The sequence below is a fragment of the Herpailurus yagouaroundi genome, unplaced genomic scaffold (genome assembly GCF_014898765.1).
Source record: "Herpailurus yagouaroundi ecotype Mexico unplaced genomic scaffold, PumYag 192, whole genome shotgun sequence".
Taxonomy (NCBI): domain Eukaryota; kingdom Metazoa; phylum Chordata; class Mammalia; order Carnivora; family Felidae; genus Herpailurus; species Herpailurus yagouaroundi.
The window spans coordinates 15012936-15038137 of record NW_024412423.1 but is presented as its reverse complement, the minus strand read 5'-3'; the positions used below and the strand labels follow the sequence as shown (position 1 = coordinate 15038137).

General features: G+C 41.0%; 1 long non-coding RNA gene across 6 annotated transcripts in view; it reads right to left on the bottom strand.

Moving 5' to 3' along the window:
* Positions 1-25202, bottom strand: part of LOC121010642 (uncharacterized) — a 178873-nt gene that overhangs the window by 21835 nt on the left and 131836 nt on the right. For 4 of the 6 annotated variants that reach the window (XR_005781307.1, XR_005781305.1, XR_005781310.1 and 1 more), the window contains 2 exons: positions 10676-10762; positions 3603-3716 (listed from right to left, as the gene is read on the bottom strand). This is a non-coding gene — a long non-coding RNA (uncharacterized LOC121010642). Of the gene's footprint in view, positions 1-1180; positions 1965-3602; positions 3717-10675; positions 10763-25202 lie in introns of those variants that run through there. The other 2 variants (XR_005781306.1, XR_005781309.1) reach the window with 2 other exon arrangements.

Genomic DNA, 25202 nt, shown 5'->3' with positions numbered 1-25202 from the left:
GAATTCGAGTATATATCCTGAGCTTGAGTCTACTTGTAATTAATATTATAACATTTCATGTAGAATATCCAAATCTTTCAAGGGTAGAATTCCACTTAACCCCCTGCAATTCTTAATGCTATGGACATGTGTTATCATTACATATGCTAAAAATATCACAATGCATTGTTCTTACTTTTGCTTGAACCAATCGAGTATGTTAAGGAAACTTAAAGGTAGGAAAATAAAATTCTTATTTACCACATATTTACCATTCCCAATTATGTTCATTCCTTAGTATCATCCGAAATTTTATCTTCAGCCCAATGAACTTTCTTCGCCATTTCTTTTAGCTCCATGACTACTGGAGCTAAATTGTATTAAGTAAAATTGTATTAAGGTATAGTCCTTTCAAGATATTTTTTAACCTCTAATATTAAAGATTATTTTGAGAGATATATTGCTTTTGGTTTTGTGACTTTCTTACATCTGTAGATTGATTTTTTTTCCAATTTTGAATATTTAAGGTTATCATTTCTTCAAATAGTTCTGACCCATTCTTTTTTTCCCTTGTCTTCAGAGATTTCAATTACATGTAAGACAAGTGAGATCATTCTACAAGATACAGAGGCTCTGTTCATTTTAGAAAATAGAAAATAAAATTTATTCTGTTGTTCAGTTTTGATATTTTCTAATTGATCTATTTTCAGGTTCTCATACTTTTTATTCTGCAGTATCCAATCTCCTCTTAAGCCACTGAGGGAAATTGTTATTTCTAGTATTTTTAATTGATAGTTTTGTACAGCTTGTATTTCTGAGATTTCCCAACCTGTTCATTATGTCCATTTTTTTGTCTTTAAATCCTTGAACATGCTTACAATCACCATTTTTAAACTGTGTTCTAGCTCCAAAATCTGAGCCGTTTTCAGGATCTCTTTTGGTTGCCTGTTTTTTAATCTTGATTATGAATACCATTTTCCTGCTTCTTTGCATATGTATTAATTTTTATTGCATGCTGCACGTTACAAATGATATATTGTACAGCATCTGGATTATCTTGTCTCTCATTTAAAGGTGTTATGTTTGGGGGCGCCTGGGTGGCTCAGTAGGTTAAAGGTCTGACTGTTGACTTTGGCTCAGGTCATGATATCCTGGTTCCTCAGTTTGAGCCCTGTGTGGGCCTCGGTGCTGACAATGCAGAGCCTGCTTGGGATTCCACGAATGCTCCTCTCCTCTGTGTACTCTCTCTCTCTCAAAAATAAAAAAAAACAACTTTTTTTTAAGGTGTAATGTTTGGTTCTGGCCAGCAACTACACAACAGGTTCATTCTTTTAATCCCTCAGGCTTCATTTTATGCTTTCTTTGAGCAAATCTATATTGATTTTGACCTCAATTCTAGGATATGCTCCTACTCCTTATTCCAAAAGAGTGGGCTTCCTGGGGTCTCAGTCGAATGCCCTGTGTGCTCAATGAAGTCTTTACGCCATCGTTGGGTCAAAACTCCAATATATTTTAGCACTACGTGACTTTTGGCATTTCCATTCATTTCTTAGTGCCACAGCAGCTGTGGTCTTGCAGAATCAAGAGGTCTTACAGAATCTTACCCTGTACAGGCAAAGCCCAGAGCAGCTCTTAGCCAGAGGTAAGAAGAATCTCCACACAGATTTCTGACATTTCCCTTCTGCAGAGCTCATTTGCCTCTGGAATTCTATCCTATGAATCCCAACTGCCTCTTCATGACCTCTACTGCCATTTCTGTCTCCTCGGCTCAGTACGACTTGATGTTCTTCACCTGGGCTCTTCACTTAGTGCCAGTTCAGCAAAGCACCCCCAGACATAAAATCAGGTTGGATGTGGTGCTCACCTCATTTATTTCCTGTCTTGCTGAGACTGGAGTCCTGCACTATTTTCCAGTGCCTAAAAGTAGTCACCTCACATGTTTTGTACAGTTTTAGAGAAAGGTAAATCCGTTCTTCCATCATGGCCTTGAAGTTGTAATAGAGAAACCTAATTGGTATTTCTCTAAAACTCAGTCTCACGCTCTCATTCTCTCTCTCTCTCTCTCTCTCTCTCTCTCTCTCTCTCTCTCTCTCTCTGTCACACACACATACACACTTTGCCATCCTTTGAAATAATAATGCTTCCCTTTTTTTCTTTCTTTTCCAATGGCCTCAGTTTAAATTGGTTTTGTTTAATGTTTTTAAATGTGTTTTAATTTATTCTCCATTAATGTCAAGAATGAAGTTACCGATACAGACCCTCCTGGTTCGACAAGAAAAACTTCACATCACACTTTACTCTCTCCTTCTCCAACTCTCTCTCTTTCTCCCCCTCCCCCATCTTTAGGAGGTTTTTAAAATTATATACATTCTTTGTTATAAACTGTACATAATTTCACAACCACATTACAAGCGATTCTCTAGATTTTCATCTACGTTTTTCTTGCTCACTGCTCTTTTTTTCCTAAAATATGTCTGTGTCTTTATTAAATTCTTTATTTTGATTAATTTTTGCTTGAAGGTCTACTTTAAGTTCTGTTTTTCCAAAAGCATACACAGGTCATCTAATTTCTGAATTCTTTTAAATCTGAGCCAGGCTTTCATTTGCCTTTGCATTTAGACAAGAGCTTGGCTTGGAATATAATTCTTGAAACCTAACACTTTTTTTCCCAGAAATCTATACATTTTCTCTAAGGTTTTCTAACGTTAATGTTGCAAGTAAGAAGCCTAATGTCATTCAAACTCCACCCCCCCACCCCTGCTTTGGTGACTTTGTTCTCCCAGCTGACTGCTTCCACCTGACTCCGTTCATACCCCCTAAGTCTACGCTAACCCTGCTCCATATAAAAGGCTGACTGTTTCAATTCAGAGAAGCTGCCTTCTTTTGTTTACTTGATTATTACTTCTCATTCAGCCACTATTTTCTCCTTCCGGAACCCACAAAATCATGGTACTACTTCTCATACTTCAACATTTCCTGCCTCTTGAATTTTCTTTCTTGAATTCCCCAATCTTAAAGGTTATGCTCTGCGTATTCTGGAAGAGTGTCCTGTACCTACTCTTCTTTTTATTTCCAAGATTGGTTTTTTGTGTCTCAACATGTATGTTTTTGTGGAAGTTTGCACTTAAGAAGCTCAAAAAAGGATCCTTGTGAATCTAATTAAGAAAATGACCTCCCCCAACCCCAAAGTTCTTCCCTTTATTCTACAGGAGGTCTGTTTTACTAGAGATTATTGTATCTGAATGCTCATGTCTGATCCTCCCCATTTGAACTACTGAATTCCTTAATGTATCTGGAAATTTTTCTCTCATCCTTACAGAAGAAGAATTAGTTTTGTGTGTGTGTGTGTGTATGTGTGTGTGTGTGTGTGTGTGTGTGTGTGTGTGTGTGTAGGTTTGTTTGTTTGTTTGTTTGTTTGTTTGTCTGTTTGTTTTGAGAGGGTGGAGAACCTGAGATCATGACCTGAAATTAGAGTAGAACCCTGAGATCATGACCTGAGCTGAAATCAAGAGTCGGACACTTAACTGATTCAGCCACCCAGGCACCCCAAGAGTTAGTTGTTCCAGAAGAGACAGTCAAAACGTGAACAGTGGCTCATCAGTGTCCCCTTTATTCACTCCTACCTGTTCCAATGCCGGTTACACTCCTCAGCTTCATAGATGCGGTGACAAGTTTCCAACAATAATACACAAATGATATTTTTATACTCCTTTTACACTCCTTGGGACTGTTCCTTTCTGAAATGGGAAAAAGGAAGGGATCAAACAGGTGCAAAGGATATCATCTTTGTCACACAAGTTTCTCTTTCTTTTCCTTAGACTATGACAAGAGAAATTTTGTTTGTATTATATTAAGAAAAAATAAAATTATTTAGGAGAAAAAAAATGGCTATACTACAAGTTCTTTCCTTAAGGAGAAGCAGGGAAGTTACTTTGATGTCTCATTCTTACTACGCAGTGGGTGGGGAGGCAGGGTATGAGATCTTAAGTTACTTTCCCACCACTAAAAGCCTTCTGAAATACTTTCCTTGGAACAACCTCTCACAATCTTGAATTTGCTGTGGACTTGTGTGTCCAACTGCCTAAACAAGGACAGGGAAATATGCCTATGAAAGTTAACCTTTGTTGAATGCAACCATGAGGTAGAAAAAACACTGGGAACATCTGTATTTTATCCTGCCAATATGTTCTCTCTTATTCTAGAAGCACAGGATGTCTTTACTCTGTCAGCTGCAAAAATATTATCTCTCTGCAGGAATGAAACAAGTGTGGAATATATATTATGCTACCACATTACACGCATACCTAAGCAGAAAACAAAGAAAATAGCCATTTAATATATAACTCAATTTTGTCTCCAGGGACAGATAAAATTTTTTATTATAATACCCAAATGGTACAGTACATAAATATACATGGGGAATGTGATAGGGCTAAGTCAGGCTCTTTTGGCTAGATGCTGATGGCTAAAAATTTATCATCTGACACCCATCCTAATCTTGCCTTCCCATGGACATGAAGTAGGCTATATTTTTTACAAGGGCCAGGAATTTGGGGCAAGAGAGACCAAACCCATCACCATTTTTCAGCAGATCATTAATTTCTAAATGTGTGTGGAAAATAACCATTGGCTGTTATCTTAGAGTTTCATTTCAAACATTATACCTTATACAGTTTACTTAATAAATAACCAAGAGAGTAAAAAAAAAAAATAATGACAGTAACTAAATTGGTAATTTAATAACTTCAGATGATTCTTGAGGCTTAGTGGTGTTTATCCTTTTTGAAATCAATAACTTTTCATTTGGAATCTTAAATCCACTTTAATGAGCATTCTGCTGGCAGTAGTTTTATTTAGGATATGAGCTTATACAAACAAAAGTAATAGAGGCTTTTTCCTAGATAACAATTTACAGTGAACTCTGCAGATCACATGACTGATTGGAATCTATAAATCTCTGCAATTCCATTATATATGCTTCTCAAAGATTTTAAATGCTTTTAACCAGAGAAGAGGTTATACAGGAAGAGTGTTCTCAACATGAGGGAACTTCAAGTTTCTCAGTGATTTGAAACATGTCTGAAATGGCTCTTCTAACACTGATTCCATTTTTGAAAAAGCCCACGTAGAGCGACAACACGACTTTCTTATAGACAACACGTGACAAGCCTGTGATAATGTCCCTTGCTTTTTGTGTACGGTGCATGTGTTACCAAATTATCAAAATGAAACATTTACCAACACACAATAACCTATTCCTTTGTACCCTCCCATTAACTTACTCTAACTCTTACAACGTCTTCCGCATTGATTCCCTCTCTGCAAGAAAACCTTGGGGTCAAGCAATCTGCCCATATAAAACTAATTAGAAACACCTTCCATAAACCAAGGGGCTAAGTCTCTTGTCACTGTAATCCACATTACACTGCCTCTGTGGCCCAGAGACTCAAGCAGTTCTGGAAGTCTCCACAGGGAACTCAGGAATGAAACTATGGCTTTTGGGCTCATGACTGTTCTCCGTGAGATGCCGTCCTCTGTTGCACTGATGTCGTCTCCTGGAAGCATTTCAAAGCTATCACGCCCTTCAAGCACCAAAACTGTGTTGCATTTCCTTCATAGTTTAAAAATCCTTTATAAAAACAATGATTTCACCTTTGGTTATAATTCTGCTTTTCTCACAGGCTCAAAAACTAACGGTGTCTCCCCACTTGATCGTCTCGCAAGAGAGTTTTCTAACAAAACCCCTCCTTAAGCCAAAAAAAAAAAAAAAAAGTGCAGATTCAACTAATAGATATCCAGGCAGACTCCAAACCCCAGTTTGGGCTGGGCTGGAGCCCCCTGCCCCATTTGTAAGTATCTGAGGTTCACCCCTGTATCAACAAATGACCTACTATTGTTATATGAACACTCCCTTGCTGGGCATAACTCAAGTGCCCACCTGAGAATGAAGTTAACCCAGAGGAAAGCAAGTCAGGAGAGGAGGAGAGACCCTGACCCACCTCATCTGAGCTTGTGAAACCAACATCCACCTTTGGTCTCCCCAGTTATGGGTGCCAATAAATTCCCCTTTTTGCTTAAGTCAGTTTGAGATTGGCTTTATGTCACTTCCAACTGAAACAATTTTGACTAATATGCTAATAATTACCAAGTTTTATTGGGTTGTGTAAGTATCAATGCCTCAAGAACTTGAAATAACGCATCCCAGAGATTTCCAACCATGAAAACCACAGGCTGATGAGTGATTTAATTAAACATGTACACATAGATCACTCCCCAAACCGCACATAGAGAAATGAGGGAAGACAAATCTGAGGAAGGACAAAAACCTTGCAATTGAAACAACATATTAAGGAGAGGACATCTGCCCAATGTTTTGGACTGCGAAGATAAATGATTCCATTTTATGCTGTTATTAAATTGTATTACTCTTCATTAAAGTTAAATGCATTTAGAGAAATTAAGCTTATCAAAAACTTGGCAGTGTAATATGAGCGATGATTCTTTGTTTATTTGACGACATCCTCCTGTGGGCTGATTCACAATTTTAATTTTGGAAAACAGTATTTCCTTCATGGGGACTGACAGAATGATGTGAACTGCTGCATCATTTTGCATGAAGTCATATCGATTATGAAAGTAAACAGAAGCCAAGTGACTTAACCCATTTTTCAAGGAGCATTATGACAATAATGTGTCTATATTGTCAGAGGGGATCATATAAACTTCAGAACTGAAATTAGCTTCAGTGAAGGGGAAAAAAATAAAGACCTGGAATGAAGCTTCAGAAGAAAATACCTATTCTTTTTCAAGTTAAGTACGATGGAACTCGGTAAAGATAAAAATTCTAAATATTTTTTAAGCCCGTGTCAGGCTCTGTGCTGACATTCTCAGAGCCTGGAGCCTGCTTCAGATTCTGTCTCCCTCTCTCTCTGCCCCTCCCCCACTAGCGCTCTGTCTCTCTCTCTCTCTCTCTCTCTCAAAAATAAATAAACCTTAAAAAATTTAGTTAAGTTTTTTTTAATTCTCATTATTTTTACTGGAAAAAAAACCATTTTAAAAAGCATGTATTAAAAGTATGTATCAGTTACTAAGATCCTGCTATGGTGACCATGGTAAGCAAAACAAATACAAGAGAGAGCCTGCAACCTAGTGAGAGCAGAAAGCAGTAATCCAATCACAGAATTTTCATTGCTGTTGGGGTAAATATTACCAGAGACATGTGTCCTATCACCCTAGAAGCCCATATCGGGGTTTCACCCTAAGCAGATAGACCAGGAAGGACTTGGCAAAGAATTGATGTTTGAAGAATGAGTAAGCAGTAAGTAGGTAAAGAGGGAGAAGAGGATCCTAGTGAGAGAGAGGAGCCACAGGTGGAGGGAAGAACACACAAGTGCATGTGTGTGTCTATATGTGTGTCTATATATGTGTGTGTCTATATATGTGTATATATGTGTGTATGTGTACATATCTGTGTATGTATATATGTACGTGTCTATATGTGTGTGTCTATGTGTGTGTCTATATGTGTGTGTGTCTATATGTGTGTATATGTGTGTATATATATGTGTGTATATATGTGTGTGTATGTATATGTGTGTGTCTATATGTGTGTATGTATATGTGTGTATGTGTGTGTATATGTGTGTATATGTGTCTATATACGTCTGTGTGTGTGCATGTGTGTATGTGTGTATGTGTGTGTGTATATGGTGTGTATGTGTGTATAGGTGTGTGTATGTATATGTGTGTGTATATATCTGCGTGATATATATGTGTTTGTGTATATATGTATGTGTGTGTATCCACTTACTATACCATTCCCACACAGATCGTTTAAATTTATGAACATTTCTGGGGCGCCTGGGTGGCGCAGTCGGTTAAGCATCCGACTTCAGCCAGGTCACGATCTCGCGGTCTGTGAGTTCGAGCCCCGCATCAGGCTCTGGGCTGATGGCTCAGAGCCTGGAGCCTGTTTCCGATTCTGTGTCTCCCTCTCTCTCTGCCCCTCCCCCGTTCATGCTCTGTCTCTCTCTGTCCCAAAAATAAACAAACATTGAAAAAAAAAATTAAAAAAAAAAATAAATTTATGAACATTTCAAACCCTCCAAAAAGTTGTGAGAACAGTACAATAATCACCAATTTGTCATTCACGCAGATTCACTAATTGTTAATATTTTATTAACTTTATAAACACACACACACACATATCCTTTCTATGCTTGAAAGAGCAGTGGCATTCTCTTACACAATTACCACACTCAGGAGACTTAACATTATCTAATATGCAATGCATATTCAAAATGACCTGTTTGTCCCAACAATGTCCTCTACAGCTGTTTTTTCTCCTGATCCAGAATCCAAACAAGGATCATACATTGCATTTCATCGTCCTGGCTCCATCAATCTTAAAGAACTCCTTGGCCTCTCTGTCTTTCGTGACACTGATGCCTTTGAAGAGTCCAGGCCAGCGACTATGCAGGATGTCCTTAAATGTGTGTTTGTCTGAGTGTTCCCTCATGGTTAGATTCAGGGGAAACATTTTAGCACTACTATCACATAGATGATGTTGCATCCTTCTCGATATGTCACATCAGGCGCCATATGATGTCAGGTGTGCCGTTATTAATGATGATCCTTTCAGTTTTTCCACAGGTTGATTTCATATCCTGTGGCCATAATCCATTACTGAAGAATCCAGACAAGGACAGCAAAATATAATTTCTACTTCCCCACGAGGCATCTTAATGCCAAGAGACATTAACACAGGTCATTTATACAGACAAAGCTTTGTCGGTTTTATTCACGAAAGGTGCATATAGATCACAAACACACAGTGACAGGGAATGAATCTTCTACAGAAATTTGACAAAACTGGTGCACTTGGGAGGAAGAATGGTGAGAAGAAGCAAAGCTTGGAGGTGAAGCCCAAGGCCTCAGGAGCCAGACTGTACGGGACATCACCCTGGCTCTGCCACTCATCATCTGTGTGACTTTGGGCAAGTTACCCACCCCTTCTATCTCTGCTTGCACAGCTGTAAGTGGGCAGTCAGAGAACTCACCTTATGTGGTTGTCGGGAGCACTGAGTTACTACCACACACAACAAGGTGTAATGATGATTATGTTTCCAGTGAAGGACCACTAACTTAGGTCCCTGAGTTGACTAAAGGAAGACCCTAGGTCTTCTTTATTAAAAAAATATATATTACCTGAAATTTGGACCCTGTTAGTAATATAATCTGGTAAAAATGTCTTCACGTTTGCATAAAATCACTAACATCATCTAATGAAAACTACTTAGGACACAAGAGTTTTGATTTTAACGATCAGATGACAAATGTTAAAACATTTCCCAAATCATAAGCAATAATCTTAACAATAAAATGTGTCCAGTGCCATTTCCTGTGGAGTATTTGATTACCTCCTGTTTCTCAGGGATATATGTGTGACCTGTGTCTGGTGTGAAAGCATGTATATAATACTGTCAATCCCATGGAAGGATCTCAATCACAGACAGAAAGTGTCCTGCTCAGAGATCAACTCAAAAATATAGTCTAGTATTAAGATCACTCTTAAATCTGACAATCACAACTTGGTTTTCAAATTTCAAAGATATTTTTCTGATTAGGAAATTCGGCCACAGTATCTTTACCCACCGTCTTATGTTTATTTGTGTGCAGGATGGTGCTGATTCTGGGAGCCCTAGGCATTCTCCTTGATCTTACCCCATTACCTCTTTTTGAAAAAATTACTTTCTTTTCCCTGTAGTATTTGTACCACTAGTCATTCGTGGCTTAGTAAGATTAATTTTTAATATACTTTTTTCCCTTTGGTGTAATAATTATATTATCAAATAGGAAAAAAGAGCTACCCTTAACTTTCTATTTTTAGGATTTGAGTTTCTCCTAAAATGCATAACCATAGTAGAGTTCTTCTTTATTTATTTATTTATTTATTTTTTCTTAACAAGGGTAGAAACATTTTAAACTTCTAGAAGGGACATGTTATTCTTTTAAGAAAAAGGGGATCAAGGATCAACTGACCTACATCAACACTTTAAACAGAGAAAAGAAAAACATTTAAATCAGTAACACAATATTTATATTTACCATGTCATAGCTAGTTCAGGAAAAGATAAGGCAGGGTATAAACATCTAGACAAAACAGAAACAGAGGAAGGGAATGGCAAGAAGCAAAGAGAGGCAAAGTGATAAAGGGAAAGGCAAAGTCCAACACTGCTGACCCCTGCATCCCCAAGTTTCCCCCTGCCCAAGGCTCAGGGTTAGCGCCCTCATTCCTTCCATCACTCTCAGGCTCACTTCCCGAAACATCCCCCTCTGACCTTCCTCCCTGCCCAGAAACCCAGACTTCAATTATTACATCGCCAACTCAGCCTACCTACCTATACCCCAAACATCCACTGCAGGTTTTCTTCTATTTCTTCTTTCCTTTATTTTTCATCTGTTTCCTGCCCTTTGTCAAAGTTAACTTTGATCCATTTCACAGGCATCAGTTTTACAGTCACGAAACCCGGATGTACAAACATGAAATTCCCTTTATTTCTCCAAAACTCGCAAAGCTCACGAGCCCCCATTTCCACAGACGGGAGAATACCTAACTCTGACAATTGAAGGCATACTCGGGGCATTTCTGAGTTCCGTGGGGTAAATATGTCATCAATGTAAAATTCACACTCACCCCCTTCTGTTCTTTCCATCAGTCCTCTAAATTGGTAATAATTATAAGGATGGAACAGCATGTGCTACAGAGAAGAGGGAGATCAGCCTAGAGAAGACAGTAAAATAGTCAAGTAAGTGTCCAGTTACAACACAGATGAGTTTCCTGAAAATGTTATGGGAGTACAGAGTGAATTTAAAGAATCAAGGAGGGGGCAGACAGAAGCATTAACTCAGTCACAAGGGGCCAAAGACATCCTTCTGGGAGGAAGTGTGTTTTGTTTGGTTTGGTTTGCTTCTGTTTTGTTTGTTTCCAAAACTGTATTCATTCGTTTTGAGAAAGAGAGGGAGGGAGGGAGGGAGGGGGAGAGACAGAGAGAGAGAGAGAAAGGAAGGGCAGAGAGAGGGGGAGAGAGAGAATTGCAAGCAGGCTCTATGCTGTCAGCTCAGAGCCTGACCCAGGGCTCAAACTCATGAATTCTGAGATGATGACTTGAGCTGCGATCAAGAATCTGATGCTTAATGGATTGAGCCACCCAAGGGCCCCTTAAGTTTTATCTTCCAGGGTGAGTAGGAGTCAGTTTAAGAAGATGGGAAAGGAAGTGTCAGGGCGCATGAGCTAAGGTGCGGAATCCTGGGAGAATGTGACATGCTTGGGAGATGAAGCAGCTCTGGAATGTCTAGGGCAGAGCCAATGTTCAGAAGAGCAGGTAGGAGGTGAATCTAGAGAGAATGAAGAGACCGTATGTCAAGCCCAGGAACCGGGATCATACTCTCTAGCCCTGGAGTCAGCACATTGGACATGAAGTCCCAATCAAGCCTGTTGCCTGGCTCTGTAAACAAAGTTTTATTGGACACAGCTACGCTCATCTGGTCAGATCTAATCTGTGGCTGCTTTCCTGCCACCACATCAGAGTTAAGTCATTTTGACAGAGACTGTATGGCCACCAAAGCCTAAAGTATCTACTATCCAGCTCTTTATCTGATAGTTTGCTGACCCTGCTCTAGCCCACCTGAGTGATACACGCACCCTTTTTAAAACAAAGAGTTCACATAGACCTGAAGTGCCACCTGGGTATCGTTAGCATATTGCTGTTTAGATTTGTACAAACCTCAAACTACAGGTAAGCATCTTTTAAATTACATGTAAACTAACATTACATTTAAACTAACAAAGATAATAACATTCAGGGTGCCTGGGTGGCCCAGTCAGTTAAGCGTCCAACTCTTGGTTTTGGCTCAGGTCATGATGTCACAGTTCGTCGTTGGGCTCTTTGCTGACAACGCGGAGCCTACCTGGGATTCTCTCTCTCTCTCTCTCTCTCTCCCTCGTTTTCTACCCCTCTCCTGCTTGTGCACTCTCTCTCTTAAAATAAATAAATAAACTTAAAGAAAGATAGCACTCAAATTGATGGTATTCATTCAACATGACCAATGATACCATTTCTACAGAAACAGACTTCCACTCCTAACATCAGACTCGCTCTACCAGCACAGGTTATTTGGAATTCAACAACTTATACCTCTAGGGCCACAGTTTTACTTATTTGAACTAGCAGGAAACCTTTGTTAAAATAACAAAATACAGTGCCTTCATTGAACTTTATATGCCCCAAATGCCTCATATTGGAAGACAAAGTCCCTCTGCCTTCTTTTTTTTCCTGTAGGCTATTGATAATTATAGTAATGCCCATTGGTACAATACAAAACACAAACACCTACACAGGCAATGAAATCAATTGTCGGCACTCACTACCAAGGCAGCCGTTCAGGTGATCCACAATTGTTTACATTTTTAAAATGTCATCTAAATGAAAACACAGTAATTGGAAAACATCGCAGAGAGCTGCACATCCTAGATTACATGCGAAGCCATTCATGAAATGAAATAAAACATGGGATACTTATTGTGGCAACAAAATAGCTAAACACAGCTCGTCCAAACTGGGTGAGCCCAAGAAGTGGCAGTGGATTCAAGACAAGATGACAAATATGAGAATACGTGGCATACTATCTGGACAAGATTGTAACATCAAACGGTTGTGGGTAGGAAGGAACATGAGGGAGGTTTCAGGAAGGACTCCTGAAACCTGGGAATGTACACTCATTGATATGAGCGACACAGAAGACGAGAAAGTTTAGAAGGGACAGACATTAAGTTTACTCGGGCATGCTGAAATTAAGGCACCCATGACACTAAATCTGTAATGAAGAAAGGTACAATGCAGAGCAGTCATGAGCGAGGACTGGCTCTGATACAAAGATCAGGGAGCAAGAAAATGTTTTTTTTTTTTTTTAATGTTAGTTATTTTTGAGAGAGAGAGAGAGAGTGTGTGTGTGAGAGAGCAAGTATGAGTTGGGGAGGGGCAGAGAAAGAGAGGAAGACAGAGAATCCAAAGCAGGCTCCGGGCTCTGAGCTGTCGGCACAGGTCCCAACGCGGGGCTCAAACCCACAAACCATGACATCACGACCTGAGCCGAAGTCAGATGCTTAACCAACGCATGCGCCCCAAAGTGCGTGTTGATGTATCCACACAGAGAAGTAAAAAGTCAGAGGAGATAAGGTACTAAAATATGATTAATCAACAACTGGCCACTTGAGGCAGCTGTGTATATAACTACACACATGCACCCCCAAACATAATCAATTCAGGATGATGTTCACTAATGGAGGAAACTGTAACATGCATCATATGAATTACCAATACAAAAATCACTTTTATGCCTTTGGACAGGTACACAGAGAAGAGAAGAGTTTGCAGAAGATTTACTTTTGTTTGCTGAAACTTGGTTTTCTCCCAGAAGACACACTAACTTCAACAAAAGGGCAAAATAATATGGAAAGTGGCAGTCATGGCTAGGTGCCTACTTGATATCCATTCTCCTTTCTTCTTTACTAACAGAACCTTAATTTTTGTCAGGGTGGTAATGAGCCCAGCTGAAAGCTACAATTCCCAGCCTCCCTTGCATCTACAGATGGCCATGCGACACATTTCAGGACAATGAAATATAGGTGAAAGTCACCAGATGGGACTTTTGGGAAAGCCCTTCAAAAGGCAGGTAGCCTCAGCAGACTAGATCCTTTGTCCTTGCCCTTCTTCCTGTCTGGATACATGATGTAATAGGTGGAGTGACCATATTATAACCTCGATGCCCCAAGAACGAGGTAAGGATTCCTGAGTGGAAACCTAAGACAGTCCTGGGGGCTGCATGAAACCCCAGTATCAGTACTAGACCTTCTACTTCCAAATGTAAGAATAAGAAAACCTCAAATTTTTTTTAGTTTATTTATTTATTTTGAGAAAGAGAGAGAGACCACAGGAGGGGCAGAGGGAGAGGGAGAGAGAGAGAATCCCAAGTAGTCTCAACACTGTCAGCACAGAGCCTAATTTAGAGCTTGAACTCACGAACGAGAAGATCATAACCTAAGCCAAAATCAAGAGTCCAACGTTTAACTGACTGAGCCACCCAGGCACCCCTGAAAATCTCTAATTTTTTAAATCACCGTTTTCTAGATTCCTGTTCCTTGACTCAGTGCAATTTCTACCAACCTAGAAGCCTTATTTAAAAATTGGTCTCAGGGGGCGCCTGGGTAGCTCAGTCGGTTGAGCGTCTGACTTCGGCTCAAGTCATGATCTCAAGGTTCGTGGTTCGAGTCCCTCATCGGGCTCTGTGCTGACAGCTCAGAGCCTGGAGCCTGCTTCAGATTCTGTGTCTCCCTCTTTCTCTGCTCCTTCCCTGCTTGCACTCTGTTTCTCTCTCCCTCAAAATAGATAAACATTAAAAAAAAATTTTTTTTTAAATGGTCTCAGGTCCAATCTCTGCTAAGATAGCCTTCAAGTTAATATGACATCTAGGAAAAAATGAAGAGTTGATTATCACCAACATGCAACAGGAAACTCCTTGTCCTGTGACTAGGGCCACCCAAAGTAAAGGGAAAAGGAGACGAACATCCAGGAGATAGCTGGCCAGTTTAGAAGGGGTTGCCTATAAGACAGTGTCCACCAAATCCAGAGGCTAGCATCCTCCACCATTTTTTTTTTCTTTTTGGTTGGCATTTTCCCCTTTATCTTTAAACCAATGGAAGAAAAAAAATGAACAATAAATGCTAACACAATTACTTACTTTCAGTGGCTTCTCATTGCCCCACCCAATCAAGTAGATGTTGGACAGTTTATTTAACTATTAATGTGTGCTTTGCATCACCAGTGATGTCCTCTCCTAGGCCAATCAAGTAGCCAGGTTAATTGCTGCCTTGCTTCAGGGGAGCTTTGCAGCAGATGCTTCAAAGCAAATTCCCTACCAACCCTGCCTGCTGTTTGGAATTCAGGGGCTTCAGTCCCTCGGGTGGATTATGTTGGAGGGAGGCAGAGGAAGATGGGGCAAAGGAGAAAACAGAGTCTGCCCTACATTAGAAAAGCATGGTGGTCTCTACTAACAGCAGAGACCTGCGTTTACTCCCGACAGTCTCTGGTGGAGCAGCCAGGGCTTCTGAGGGGCAGGACAGGTGTAAAACAAGAGAGACCTTCCCAGGGGCAACAGGGCTCCCATGTAAATGAAGATCACTGCAGCTCAAAGAGAGCCCAGAAACAACCACTACCTTTAAGGTTCTGTGACGGCTGTAACAATAGAACTACCAGTATGAGCCAAAAAATTAGGGGCAAGTTCTCTGTTTTTCAAGAAACCCCAAAAGTCTCTGAGATACCGAGGGAGTGAGAAGAGCCCCCAAATGACACACTGAATTTACTTGTAGCAAGGTGAGATGAAGGCTCAAAAGAGTCATTTGCACACTCCTGTTTGTGATTCAAGAGTTATTCCCAATGCCAATTCCTTCCTCTGGAATCTGAGCCTCAACAGCTCGATCTCCTCAACGTGGAGAGGAGCATGAGTCTTACACTCCACTCGTGACGTTTTCTGTTTGGGGGTTGTTGTTGTTGTTTTTCCCCAGCATATTCTGCCCTTTGACAAAGTACACTCACCCATTCAATACATGAGTGCCCATTTTTTTTTTAATCTTTAAATACTTTCCCTTCACAAAACTCTCCCTGATCCTGAAATTCCAAGTCCTCATTTCCTTCTTTACATCTCCATATTACTTGTCGGCAACTTCTCTTGGGACATTTACCCTGTCCAACTTTGTGCTCCAATCTCCTAGCTGCTTCCCCAATATCAAATACCTTAAACAAAATAATAAAACCTTATTGAACATCTACTATGCACTCGAAGGAGAGGGATGTCTGTTTCCCAAGTATGTGGCATAGTACCATATATGCATTCGTTTACCAGCAAATATTTTGTGAGGGGTCCACTATGTCCTGTCACCTGGAATAGAATACGGAGAGAGTCTTCAAGGTCCCCGAAGTCTGTGTGTTATGGTCAAGGTTCACAGGTTGGAACATCATCAATTCTCAGTATTTGTTGATATCAATTCTTAGCATTTTAAAGCCACACTGTACTTTGAGCAGAATGGGGAAGATAATTTTGCGGGGCAGTGACCTTCCTGATATCTCAGAATATGCCACATAGGCTTTGCAGTTACTAGAAGCATAAATAGCAAGAAAAACTTTAAGTATGCTTTAATCATTTCCATTTTGAAATCAGGTAAGTAAGATCATTTTTCTTTTCTTTTCTTTTTTATTTTATAGACTCTTAATCAAGTTTATTATAAAGTAAGCCAAAGACAAAGAGGAACTGTGAATCACAGGTGCAATCCTGCATCAAGTTCAGCATCTAGTTTACTTCCCTATTTTATTTCATTATTTGTTTAAAATTGTTTTCTTTCTTTTTTTTTTAATTTACATCCAAGTTAGTTAGCATATAGTGCAATACCGATTTCAGGAGTAGAATCCAGTGATTCATCCCCTACATGTAACGCCCAGGGCTCATCCCAACGAGGGTCCTCCTCAAGGCCCCTCACCCATGTAGCCATCTCCCCACCCACCAGCAACCCTCTGTTTGTTCTCTGTATTTAAGAGTCTCTTATCTTGTCCCCCTTCCTGTTTTTATATTATTTTTGCTTCCTTCCCCTATGTTCATCTGTTTTGTATCTTACATTCCACATATGAGTGAAGTCACAGGATCTTTTTCTTTCTCTGGCTGGCTAATTGTGCTTAGCATAATAACCCCCAGTTCCATGCAGCTCATTTTTATTTTCAAGGCAAATGTGCAAATAAAAATATGTGAAATTCATGCAAAATGCTGAGATGAAGGAACTGTTATCCAAGAGAAAGCTACTTTCTCTTCTCAGGACTTGCTTCCTTAGCCTTTCATTCTTCCCTGCTGTCACTGCTGCTTTGGAATTCGCTGTTATGTGTAATAAGACTCCATCACAAATGTTTGTGGAGAATTCAAGAAATATTCACTGGAGATCTTGGCACAGACCAGCCATGACTCCATCTCTGATCTCCCTTCCCACGCTCCCCATCCCGTGTTCAGGCTCTCTTTCTTCTTCCCAGTCAGCCACTCTCCTGACTCGACTAGCTGCTGGGGGGGCAAACTTCCTGTTTTCCATCTCTCAAATATGTCACAAACCTTATGTATTAAGGGCTAGTGAAGTAAAGAACTCTGGCCTAAGCATCAAGAAGCCTGAGGTCATGTGGCCATTTATTCAACAAATATTTTAAAGCATTTTATATGTTTCAGGCACTGGGTTAAGCCTTAGAAAACAGGGATGAACCTAGGTGGCTCCATCGGTTGAGTGTCCAAAGTGGGCTCAGGTCATGATCTCACGGTTCATGGGTTCAAGCCCCGCACCAGGCTCTGTGCTGACAGCTCAGAGCCTGGAGCCTGCTTTGGATTCTGTGTCTCCTCTCTCCCTGCCCCTCCCCTACTCATGCTCTGTCTCGCAAAAATAAATAAATGTTAAAAAAAGAATTAAAAAGGGGCATCTGGGTGGCTCAGTCAGTTAAGCATCCGACTTCAGCTCCGATCATTATCTTGCAGTTGGTGAGTTCAAGCCCCACGTCGGGCTCTGTGCTGACAGCTCAATCTGGAGCCTGCTTCTCTGTCTCCCTCTCTCTCTGCTCCTCCCCTACTCATGTTCTGTCTCTCTCCCTCAAAAATAAATAAACATTTAAAAAGACAAAGAAAAAAGAAAACAGGGATAAACAAAATGGGAAATTCCTGGTCTTCAAAGAGCTTACATTCTAAGGGAGAAAAACGATTAACACATTCACAGATAACCAGAAAGCTTTCAGATAGTGAAGAATGCTCTGAAAGAAAGAAATGGACAAGTGTGACAGATAGCAACTGTTGGCAGGTGCTTCCAGTATGGCGCTTAGGGAAGTCTTCTCTGATATTTAAGTAGGTTTGATGAATCTGGCCAGAGTCCAAGGAAGAACATTTCAGGCATCTCAGCCCAAGATGAGAAAAAGTTGAAGTCACAGAAAGGAGATAGCCCCTAGTATGGACAAAGACCCTATGTGAAGCCAGGAGAACAGGGTTAGCTCATGGAGAGCCTAGGAGCCACAGTGAGGATATGAGACTTTAACTTAAGAATATAGGATGTATTTGATGTGCTTAAAGCAGAGAAGTGACAGCCTCTTTTTTTTTTTTTTTTTAAAGATCACTATGGCTAACAGGTAGAACAAGGAATTAAAAATACTGATTAGGAGACTACTGTATAAATTCAGGAGAGAGAAGGAGAAGGACTGGATACATGAGAGTTGGACCCCATATGTGAGCTGAAAGAGAGCCACCAAGATATCACCCAGGCTTTTAGCTAGAGGGCTTGAACAGACGGTAGTTCCCCTCACTGAGATGGGAAAGCATTCTAAGCCTGCCTTACCTGACCCTGGGTAATGTGGTCTCTTCAACTTGGAAATGCAGATATTGAAAGAGAGAGAATAGACAGCCTCCGATACTCCTTCAGCACTACAATATCAAAGCTCGGTTGGGTAACCAAGACATGATATGCTTTTCTTGTATTGTTCCCATAGGGGGAATAACACAAACTTTGGAACAAAAGAGGCTGGGAGCTCCATAAAGCTTCCAGAATGCTGCACAAGGCCGTCTGACTTTGGCAAATAAACCACCTGTGCCTCAGTCTCCTCATCTTCACAATAGGATGATAAAGCTGACTTGCTTCGCTGGGCTGCTATCAGGAACAAGACAGTTGGAATGTACTAGTAATCAGGTAATCACACAGTCTCCTTTCCAGACAGACTCAACACTTGTTCTTTCTTTTCCTTCCATCACTGCACTTTGTGAATCTCTTGACCTGGGGATTTTCTTTTCTTCTGAGGGTGAAGCGGCAACTCCAACTCTGGGACTTCCCAGAGCAGAATCTCACATGTGTCCCTTCCTGCGATGGTCACACAGCCCTAGACCTCTGTGGCTTCTCGCCTGGAAGGCGAGCGTTGCAGGAGGAGGACAACACAGCCAGCTCCAAGCCTGTGGGTTATCAACCTAGGGTTTCATGCTTCACTTTGACTTATCAGCTTCCCCTGCCATGAGCTCAGCCCTCTCCCTGATGAATGGGACTTCAAGAACTGGGTCTGAGAAAAGAGCACGATGGAATGCTTCACAATGCTCATTCTCAGACACACCGCCCACACGCCATGTTGCTGTGGCTCGCCATGTTACATGACACTCGGGGGATGAGACGGGCACGCTACAGGAAGGGAGAGGACGGTCTCATGGACTGCCTACACCCCATTTTTAGTTACCAAAACCTAAAAATTTTAGCCACCATAAAAATTCACTAATGAACAAGCCCCGTCCTTTTTTTTTTTTCTTTCACATATGCCTCTCTTGTTTCCGTTTCTTTCATTTGTTCACTTTTCCTGTCAGAACAAAGTCCAAATGATAGAATTCCCCAAACATCATGCTTTTCCAAGGTTTCCCGCTGTCCAGACAGCCAGGTTATTGTCGTCATTTCTGCTGTGGCAGCTGGAGGGCAGTGCAATTCTCTCTTTCTCTCTCTCTCTGTCTCTTTCTCAGTGTGTGTATTTGTCTCTCTGTGTCTCTCTCTCAGAGCTTCTCATTTCCTCCCAGCCCCCTCCCAGTCCCCCCCCAGCTAAGTGAGGAGGGGAAGAGACACAATGGAGGGGAAATAAGCCCACCGGGCACAGGAGCCCTGGGGGAAATGATGTGAAAAAAAAAAAAAAAACAAGCAAAGTCAAGCTCTCAGATCCACATCCTGGTCTAGCTTCCTCCTCACTCACACAGGACTAGCTGCTTTCACACCCATCCAACACGTGCTTCCCTTTCTACAACTTCTCCCTACACCCAATTCCTCAAATTCTTCATGTGTGAGCTCAGCTCAGCCTCACCCTTGCACGCTCACACACAAACTCAATCAGCACCTCCCCCCCGTCTTTCCTCATTTCCAGCTCAGGGCTGGCCCCCAGGCCTTGTGACCCGGGACTGGGAGAGGCCACTGTGGTCTGACCAGGTCTGGGTGTGGGACAATAAGGCAGACAGTGAGGCAGAGCCTGATTCCAGAGAGGCTGGCTGTTGGAGAGCGGCCCAGCCCCACAGGCAGGGAGGGCATTATCGGCGAACGACCCGAGTGACTACTGGCAGACAGTGACAGAGCCCAATGCATGAGTGCCCACGGTGCCACCACAGGTCACAGAACAAGCAGGAGCGGCTGGTTTTTGTGGGCAGGGCCAGGCATGGAACTAGAGCAGGGGAAAAGGAAGCCACAGTAACAGTCGTCCATTTGCAGGGAGCTTTGTGCTTTCCAAAACTGAGGCACCTTGGTGCACCTGTTACTTCAGGTAAGACGGGCATATGTTACGATCCCCTCTTTACAGGTGAGAAACGGAGCCCGTATGAAGGTAGAAACCGTTCTAATTAGACGTTTATGACAGAGCTGGGTTAGATTCCAGGCCTGGGGTGACAGCTTTACCCAAAACATCACTGACCTGCATAAAATCACGTATCAGGAGCAAAGTCCTCATGTAGGGTAGCATCCCTGATAGGGCTTTGCAAGGTCAAAGTCAGATTTCTCACCATCTCAAATACAAGGGCCCCTACTATGGCCCTTTAATATGTCCACGTATTCTTTTTTAAAATTTTTTTTTTTAACGTTTTATTTATTTTTGAGACAGGGAGAGACAGAGCATGAACGGGGGAGGGGCAGAGAGAGAGGGAGACACAGAATCAAGCAGGCTCCAGGCTCTGAGCCGTCAGCCCAGAGCCCGACGCGGGGCTCAAACTCACGAACCGCGAGATCATGACCTGAGCCGAAGTCGGCCGCTTAACCGACTGAGCCACCCAGGCGTCCCAATATGTCCACGTATTCTAAGGAAGGACAACAAAAGAGATCTCAGGTAAGGGCCGGCAGAAATATGGTGATCAAAAGAACATGCTGGGCACCAACCTCTCATGACAGGTTTCAAAGCTATGGCCTCCCTCTCTTCCACTCCCTCCTCATGGAACGCACAGAACTTATTGACAGAATATTGTAACTACACGAGCCCATGGTGAGGAAATTACAGACTATCTGCTGAAAACTGTGTCTGCAGTAAGCCTCTTTCTTTGCAACGCAAAGACAGAATATTTCTTTTAATAGGCTTCCCCTTCTCCCCTCGCTACAATTTTATTTATTTTATATATATATATATATGAAATTTATTGACAAATTGGTTTCCATACAACACCCAGTGCTCATCCCAAAAGGTGCCCTCCTCAATACCCATCACCCACCCTCCCCTCCCTCCCACCCCCCATCAACCCTCAGTTTGTTCTCAGTTTTTAACAGTCTCTTATGCTTTGGCTCTCTCCCACTCTAACCTCTTTTTTTTTAAAAAAGAGAAAGAAAAGACCAAATATGAAAGGTATCTTCGTGGTAAGCGACGGTTTGGAATGAGACATAAGTGCTTTGATTTTGTTTTTAAAGTTATTCTCCTTTTCTAAAGCTTTTATTTTCCCAGAACAAATTAGCGGTGAGGCATTGCAAATTCTGTATTTTTGTACTCACTCTATTAGGGGTGCCTGGGTGGCTCATTCGGTTGAGTGTCCGACTTGGCTCAGGTCACCATTTCACGGTTCGTGAGTAAGAGCTCCATTTCAGGCTCTCTGATGTCAGTGCAGAGCCCACTTTGGATCTTCTGTGCCCCTCTCTCTCTCTGCCCCTCCATTGCTTGCTCTTGTACTTTCTCTCTCCCTCTCTCTCTCTCAGAAAATAACTATTAAAAAAAATTATATTCACCCTAGACTTCAATATGATATTTTGACTGTCTTTTGAATTTCTTTATGACCTAGATCAAGCTTCTCTGTGCCACATTGGTAAAAATTAAAATTGTAGCTTCTATTGATATCACAAACATGTTATATGGGCTGGGAACGCAACCTTCCATGAGGCCCTATTTATAGGGTTTAAAACTAAACTTCTCTAAGATGCCAATACCTAAGGGTCCTTGGGACACTTCTTGAAACTGCGATTCTGCTCGTTTTTCTTTTAATTAGGAATCTATTTTATTTTACTCAAAAACAAACAAATAATTTCAATGTCGAGAGCCAAAGTACATGCTAATGGTAACAGGAGTCAGGGAGCCTATTCACTGGTAGAGATCATATATCTTCTTTTACCTGAAACGTTTCACCTGAGAGGACATTCAAGGAATGTGACTACTTGCTGATCTCTCATATATACCATAGATTCTTTTTTTTTAAGTTTATTTATTTTTGAGAAAGAGAGAGAGAGCATGAGCAGAGGAAGGTCAGAGAGAGAGAGAGAGAGAGAGACAGGGAGAGAGAGAATATCCCAAGCAGGCCCTGCACTGTCAGGGTGGAGCCCAATATGGGGCTCCATCTCATGAACCACAAGATCATGACCTGAGCTGAAACCCAAGAGTTGGACACTTAACCCACTGAGCCACCCAGGCATCCCTACCATAGATTCTTATGATTTGGTCCCTTGAACCCTTGCACTTCAAGATGGCACACCAAGCATATGTGTTGACTTCCACTCCCTCACAGCATTCACACAGCATGTATGACAAAGAAATACAGCTAGAGTAACGCTGAGTAGGGGGGAAGACTATCAGTGAGAAACATATTTTGATAAGTAAGAAAGAAAATGGGATCATATTACTAGATAAACCAGAATGAAGGAAGCTGAGACCCAGAACGCAAATATAAGAAGGCTACCACAGAGGTGGGAGCCATTTCTCGCCACCGCGTCCTAGGAGCCCTTAAACGTGAGGCTGGTAAGAAACAAGAGCAGAAACAGGAGGAGGAGTAACCAGTGTAATTAGCTAAAGGAGTATTTATGAAATATCTAGTCCAGGGAGCTCCTCCCACCCCATTCCAAGCCCCTTGCATCAAAACAACTACAGACTGTGGAATCTGAGCTGCAGAAATGCTGCCTACCCACGCCATACTGACGTGCCCTCAAGGAAGGCCTTTCTCTCAGCGCGTCCCACCCACAGAGCTCACAGTCAGACCCTTGGTCCTGCTGGTTAGTAGAGATCCTTGTAAGAGCAGAAGGACCACAGAGCAGCAGGGGGAAGCAATGACAGTCACCTACAGGACTGATTCCTACCAACACCCAAAGTAATCCACAGCCAAGATGGCAGATTTGAGAAGGAACCCAGAGCAAAGTTTTGCATTGAGCAAACTATTCTCTATCTTGTTTATGATGCTAGTAACATGACTACATGCACTTATCAAAACTCATCAAACTAAGTATCTTGAAAGGATGAATTTTGCTGAATGTCAGTTATACTGCAATAAGTCTAAGTTTAAAGAAGAAGCACAAACGTATGCAGAGAAAGAAGGCTGAAGTTGGTGACATCTGACTTGGTCTCAAGCTGTCCCGGACAGTTTATCCACTTGTAGAGCAGAACAGAGTGGTGACAAACAGAAGGACTGGCTCCAAAATTAATAAAGGCATTAAGTTATTCCGATAAACTCAGAAGCAGAAGGGAGAGAAAGTACCAGTCAGTCCAAAAGACCTTATTTTATACAATTCACATCACAGTGGATATGACTACCTAAAGAAATGATCCTCACCTCCTTCGAAAGAACTATTTGGGGACATCTTAAATTATCTCAGGACATCTAGATAAATGCTCAATAAAACGGGAACTAAAGGTCATGTAGACAAAAATAGAACAAACCAAAGAGGCTTCCTATTAAAATAAAAGGAACAAACAAAAATAAGAAAGTTACTGAAAATTAAAAATATGCTTGCTAAAGATTTTTACATGTAATAAAAGGGTTGAAAATTAAAACCAAGGAAATCTTCTAATATATTCAACAAAAACAAAGGAATCAAAGGTATGGAAAAAAAAAAGGTTAAAATCGTAGAGAATCCATATAAAAAGTCCTACAACCCAGCTAAACAAATCTGAAGGAAATGAATGGTGGAAAAAATTAAAGAAAGAGGAGTGGATACATAAAAACAATAAAATGTGTATTATACAGACAATGACATATTGTTCAGCCATGAGAAGGAATGAGGTAGGATATATACTATGATATGGATGAATCTTGAAAACATTCCACCCAATGAAAGAAACCAGATACAAAAAGCCATATGTTGTATGATTCCATGTATATGAAATATCCAGAATACATAAAATCATAGAAACAAAGTAGATTGATGGTTTCTAGGGGCTGGGGGAAGGAAGAATGGGGAATGAAGGATAATGGCAATGGGGTTTCTTCTGAGAATGATGTCAATGTTCTAAAACTAGACAGTGGTTATGGTTGCAAACCTTTGTGAATATGCAAAAAACCATTGATACGTGCCTGAAAACAGTGAATCCTATGGTATGTAAATTAGATATAATTTTTAAAAAGAAATAGTAAAAAAATCACAGAACTGAAAGAAAACAAAGCAATAAGATTTAAGATTGAATATTAACTAGAGCAAATATACAGATGCTCAGTCCCAAAACCATCCTTACAAAACTGAACACCAAAAGAAATAAAACTAAAAGAGCATCAAGAAAAAGTTACTTACAGAAAAAGTGAAATAAAAATGTCAAACTTCTCATCTGCAATACTGCTACAAGACAAAGGAACAATGGCTTTTCATAGTTCTGCAGGAATATGTTATTGACAAAATTAGAATAGGAAGTCATACACCTACGAGAATATCTTCTAAAAAGTATTTTCCATTGAACACATAGTATGATTACTAAGCTGGTATCTAAGAGTTTAAAGTAATTATCATAACTCAGCAATAGTCTCTGAACTCAGGAGAAAAATGAATGAACACAGTGAGAACTTAAACACAGCGACAGAAAATATTAAAAAGACAGCTGAAAAATACAAGTGAAATGAAAAAAACACTAGAGGGAATCAATAGATTAAATGATGCAGAAGGGATGCCTGGGTGGGTTAGTGGGTTAAGCACCCAACTCTTGATTTGGGTCAGGTCATAATCCCAGGATAGTGGGATTGAGCCCTTCATTGGGCTCCATGCTGAGAGTAGAGTCTGCTTGAGACTCTCTCTCTCTCTCTCTCTCTCTCTCTCTCTCTCTCTCACTCTTGTTCTCACTCTCCCCCTCTCCCCTGCTGGTATGCTCATGCTCACTCACTCTCGAAAGAAAGAAAGAAAGAAAGAAAGAAAGAAAGAAAGAAAGAAAGAA